Source organism: Triticum dicoccoides, chromosome 7B, assembly GCF_002162155.2.
Source record: "Triticum dicoccoides isolate Atlit2015 ecotype Zavitan chromosome 7B, WEW_v2.0, whole genome shotgun sequence".
Lineage (NCBI taxonomy): Eukaryota > Viridiplantae > Streptophyta > Magnoliopsida > Poales > Poaceae > Triticum > Triticum dicoccoides.
The window spans coordinates 241,374,887-241,380,525 of NC_041393.1; the positions used below are offsets into that span (position 1 = coordinate 241,374,887).

Genomic DNA, 5,639 nt, shown 5'->3' on the forward strand with positions numbered 1-5,639 from the left:
CCAGCGGCCGCACCGCCGCCTTGGGCGCAGTGGACGCCGCAGATCGCGCCGGCAGCCCCGCCACTTCTCGCCACCACGGGGCCGCAGTGGCCCACCTGGACCGCGCCGGCCGCGCCGTCCTCCGTCGCGCCCTACCTTCCAGCGGCCTCGGAGCAGGGTCCCCCACCGGCCCCGCCCAGCCCTAACCTGGGCACCGGCGCCTCGGAGCAGGGCCAGACCCAGCAGGTTCTTCCGGCGTCACCGCCGGCCCCCACGCCGCAGGCGCCGGTGCAGCTCCACCAGGCGCCGCCGCCATCGACAGTACCACCACCCGCGCCTAGGGCTACGGGTCGGCCCCTGCACCAGGTGCAGTTTCCACCGTCACCATCGCCGATCCCCGCTTGGGCGACCGGCTCGTCTTCGGGGCCGGTCTACTCCACGGCGCCGGAACACCCGACGCCCTCCCTGCGGTTTGATCATCCCTCCAGCTCGGCGAACTACGCCCCGGCGCTTCCCGACCCAGCATACGCGCCGGCGGCAACTACGGCCGCCCTCAGGCACGGCGGGCCGACACCCCCTCGCTTCGCCAAACTGGACTTCGCCACCTACGAGGGCACGGAGGACCCCCTCAACTGGCTCAACCAGTGCGAGCAGTTCTTTCGAGGGCAGCGGACGCTCGCTTCGGATCGCACCTGGCTCGCGTCCTATCATCTTCGAGGCGCAGCGCAGACCTGGTACTACGCCCTCGAGCAGGACGAGGGCGGCATGCCACCATGGGAGCGCTTCCGGGAACTCTGTCTCCTCCGGTTCGGGCCTCCTATCCGCGGGAGCCGACTGGCGGCCCTCGGCCGCTTACCCTTCACATCCACGGTGCAGGACTACGCCGACCGCTTCCAGGCCCTGGCGTGCCACGCGCCGGGCGTCTCCGCAACTCAGCGCGCCGAGTTATTTGTGGGCGATCTACCGAACCATATCCGCGTGGACGTGGAGCTTCGGGGACCCCAGGATCTCCAGTCGGCCATGTATTACGCCCGCGCATTCGAGTGCCGCGCGGTGGCCATCCAGCAGGAATCACCGTCCCAGACTGCTGGGTCGCTACCCGGACCGGATTCCGCGCAGGGCCGGCCTGTGCAGGCTTCTGCGGCACCCCTCGCCGCGACCGCGGGGCGCCCGTTCCGCCGGCTCACCCCAGCTGAGATACTCGAGCGTCGCCGCCAAGGGTTGTGCTTCAACTACGACGAACCCTACAAGCCCGGCCACGCCTGCCCGCGACTCTTCTACCTGGAGGTGGCAGACTACATTCCGGAGGACGCCGTCGCCGCCGACCTGGCCGCCCCAGATGTCGAGAAGGTGTTTGACGCTGGTTGATTACCTCGAAGAGTTCAAGCAAGCGCTTCCCCACCTTACAGCTCGAGGACGAGCTGTTTGTGCAGGCGGGGAGAAGTGTTATGGCCGGCCGGCTTAGGCCCGCAAGTTATCTTAGTTTTTATTTTCAGATTAGGCAAGTTATCTTAGGCAAGTTATCTTAGGTTGATTCTTCTACAAGTTATCTAGGATATAAATATAGGTTGTAAGACTCTTTTTGAAGGCAAGCAATAAGAAGAATATTATCTCCTATTGCCCGGCTCCCTGAGGAGCCGGAACCCTAGCCGCCAACAGCCCTAGCCGCCGCCCTTCTCCTAGCCGCGACGGCGCCCTGCCGCCGGCGCGCCCGATCCTCGCCACGTCTCCCTCCATCCTTCCCTTACCACCTACGCCCTAGACCTGGTAGAGTACTTGATCCTACCACTAACATTCCGAGGAAACAAACTGAATCCTGAACCCCAACTCACCAAAGTCTTTGCCAACTCAATGCTGAAAATAGTACCCATCTCTGCATTTTGTTTCATGCGCACAACTTCCTTCAGAAGTAAATATTCACCCTTACAAACAGTGCAATGTAACAGATGATCTCTACCCGTAGCATTAACTGAACCTTCAAGGCCAAGAACCAAATTTCTTTGCGGTACCACTGAGAGAAAAATGTCTCTGCTACAGTACATTCCCTCCCTCTCTAGGCTCATTTTATTTCACAAGCAAGTATGCCATGTGGGTGCAGCTACCACTCCAACACCGAATCACTGCACGGTATACTCTGGAAAATAATTTCCTCAAATGCAATGGTGCAAAACAAAGTTCCAAGTGCAGAGAGGTTATATGAGAGGGCTCTGCATGCCTCATTAACTTGAAATTGATCAAGTCACTGCAGTGGATAATCACTGCAGATTAAGTCACTAGTATCCAAATACTAACAAATTTCATGTCAGTGGTCACTACTTTGGCCAGGCCCTACCATGGCAGCGGCTAGCTAGCAGACATGTCAGCCTTGCGCTCCAGTAGTAGGGCAAAAAGATGACAGGATATGCATGCTTTGGTAACTAGAATCATCCCAGCATTAATTGCTGAAGAACGAGCGAGTGTAGATCCTGGGAAGTAATTGCAAGCAGTGGTCATTTGTTAGTGGATTGAGAGAACCATACAGATGGAAGGATCCAAGAGCTAGCTATCTAGCTAGCCCTCTGAAGACTGAACTTTTCTGAAACATGCACGCAAATATATACATACATATATGTGCAGTGTGTATGCACTTAATTGTGCCCTTGTTTGCAGAATTGGTGCTTCAGGTTAGCAGTCTGAGACGGGTCGTCCAACCACATCTCCAGTGAACTTATTGCAGCAGCTTTAAAGAAGTTTTATGCAGGATTTTAAAGATGCATGGTGTATATGAATTGTTTTCCAATAATGAATATGTGTTGATTTAAAGGTATTTTTTTTAACTAAAAAGGCCGGTGGTAGCACAGTAGATGCAGCAAGACTCTGAGACAAGAGCAACTGTACATGTACCAGAGATGTGGTAGGATGGTAGGCAATGTGTGTGCTCACCTAATCAATAACTTCCTCCCACCGAGCCACCAACCAACCATGGAGGCTGGAGCTAGCTATAGATAGGATCAAACTATATATGATTAATGTCTGTTCAAAATAAAGGATAAAAAGGAGGAAGAGATGCAAAAATGCCAAACAGAGACCGAGCTCCATGGAGGCCTTTATTTGAAAACTTCAAACTTCAAACTTTTCAATTTCAAAAAATTCTGAAAATAAATACACATATACCAAGATACATAATGTACATATGTGCAAATTTTCAGGTCAAAAATACATTAAAATGTGAGCTACACAAAAAAGACAAATCTGAGGCTTTTTAGCATATGTACTGTTCGTCTTTAAAGTCCATGATTTTGTTTTTTTTGTGCAGCTCGCAATTCAAGGTATTTCATCCTTAAATTTTTCACACATACACTTTACATCCTTGCATACATGTTTATTTTTTTTGTAAATTTTTTTGAAACTAAAATTTATGAATTTTAAATTTTTCAAAATAAAGGGCTCCATGGAGCTCGGTCTCCAAAATGCCCTAATAGAAGATATGTGTCTAAATGCTTCCTCCCTTCTAAACCAAACTAGACTGTGATGCGCGCGGTGTCGTGCTCGTCCATTTTTGGGATAGGTTGATAGGAATGTATGTCAATACAGGAAAGGTAAACATGAATGCTAAATTTGTATTATAAATTAACACATGCATTTTTTAAGTTGACAAACAGGAGGAATTTGACCAGGTTGCGGTGTAGTGTGAAAGGGAAGAAGGGGCACACATTTCCACGCCCATCTATCTTGGTGAATGGACGCTAGACATATATGAGAAATGTGGACATATAAAAGTTAGTTGAAAGTCCAACATCCATTCATGTTTTAGATATGAGATTGAAAAAAATCATAAAAAGTTTAATACATCTGTGCCACCCGAAAGGTTTAACAACACGTCCACTACATGCCCAAGACGAAGCTGTCAAAGTTTTGGTTTTCTTAATCAATTCACCAGTATGTAGCAACACTAATATCGTCCCATCATTGCGGTGAAAACATGTTTCTACATGCTAACACTACCTCACTCGAAGAATTTACAGTTTGCAAGAATGTGAGCAAACCATCTTTAACAAAGATATTTGGATTCTTAACTTCTATTCCGTTGACACAGAAAAAACCGCGAAATTGTAAATTAGATTTTCTGGATACAGTAGATTGACTCTGTAAACTATGATGTTGATCTTTGCACTCTGTATAGGTGGCAATGAGAAGTTCTGCAAAAAAGAACCAATGAAAACAAAAAAGAGAAGATGATTTTTTTTGTAGTATGAGCGTGTATTTAGTTATCTCTTTATTTTTGCTGCCATTAAATTCTCATAAGTTTCATTACTCATTATGTGCTCATCTGTCTCGCGCTGGTCGGATATAGTGCCATATAATCTTTGCATGATGGCAGAGTAGTGAAGAAAGAGCAAATTTATTTGGCTGCTAGAAAAAGAGAAATAGAAAACAAGTCATCATAACCCTAAATATGCAAATAGGATACCAAATGAGGTAGGCACTGAACTGCACATGTTATAGTTGTTTCCAACATCAAGGAAAAGTAAACACGAAACTAAACTAACAGTTTCATCATCTGAAGAATGTAATTTTGCCACTTGGCATCTTTCTAATTTCGAAAATTAAACTAGTGTAAAAAACGCTCTTATATTATGGGACGGAGGGAGTAACATATTCACGTACCAATCTGTCTATCCTAAAATTTTCAACCAGAGGCGCAGTCAGGCAAGCAAGCAAATTTGCAAAATGCTGAAATATAATCGGCAACTTATGGAAGATACAGTACCATCAGCTAGGTTGCCACTGCAACTGAACATTGCTTCGTAGTTCCTCCCAATTTTATTATTAATACATGTGAAACATTAGCAATGCATCAGTTAAATATGGATAAGCTCGGCTAGTCGGCTGTAAGGATACGTGAACTACAACGACGGTAGGTAATAGTGGAGCAGGATGCGAGGAGTGGGCGGACGGAGGAGGTGGCTGAGGGTAGCTAGGCAGCAAATGATGTCGCCGGCGAGCGCTAGAGAGAAGCAGAAGTCGCCGTTCTCACCCAACGGCTACCGCCACCCTCACTCCCATCCCCGGCTACCAAGATATTCGCCGCGCCATGCACCTCACCTCGCCCACCGTCGTGAAGCCGTCACCAGCCATCGCCGTCATCTCTCTTCAGCTCCACGCCTCCACCAAGAAACGCCATACGCCGCTGCCGCCAGAGAAAATTGCCCGCGCCGCCGCAGGAGAATCCCCTCTGCTGCCTGTGCGCTGCGAACTGAGGCGTCGTCGCTGCCGCTTCGGTGATGGGCTAAACGAGCCACAATCTGGTACACAAACAAGCCGGCCCAACTGCAGCCTTTGGAGCAGCGGCCCAAAAGAGACGATGAGCCTGCAAAGGATGGTTACCTCTTGCAAAGATCATTCCCACCTTCTAAGATTCTCACGAATGACACACCACATGTAAACCATTTGTCACAACCTGAATTTTTCTCTAAAAACTTTATTCAAAATGTTTATCTCTTGAACCATGTGTTCAAATCCCAACTTTTTCACCTTTGGGGTTCTCGCACCAAGATCTTCGAAACTACATCATGTTAATAGGTTTTGACAAAAAAAATACGAAAAACACGAAAAAACTGGAGTCGAAAGCACGGCTTTGTTCCACTTCTTTTCTCCTTTTCGAGAAGCACAGTTGCGCT

At 48.7% G+C, this 5,639-nt stretch overlaps 1 protein-coding gene across 1 annotated transcript in view; it reads right to left on the reverse strand.

The window, feature by feature from the left end:
- The window catches only part of LOC119340392 (transcription factor bHLH137-like), an 8,708-nt gene extending 3,511 nt beyond the window's left edge, over nucleotides 1-5,197 (reverse strand). The window contains exon 1 of the mRNA XM_037612305.1: nucleotides 5,065-5,197. The gene's annotated coding sequence lies outside the window, so the exon portion shown is untranslated. The remainder of the gene's footprint in view (nucleotides 1-5,064) is intronic.
- Nucleotides 5,198-5,639: the final 442 nt, after the last annotated feature.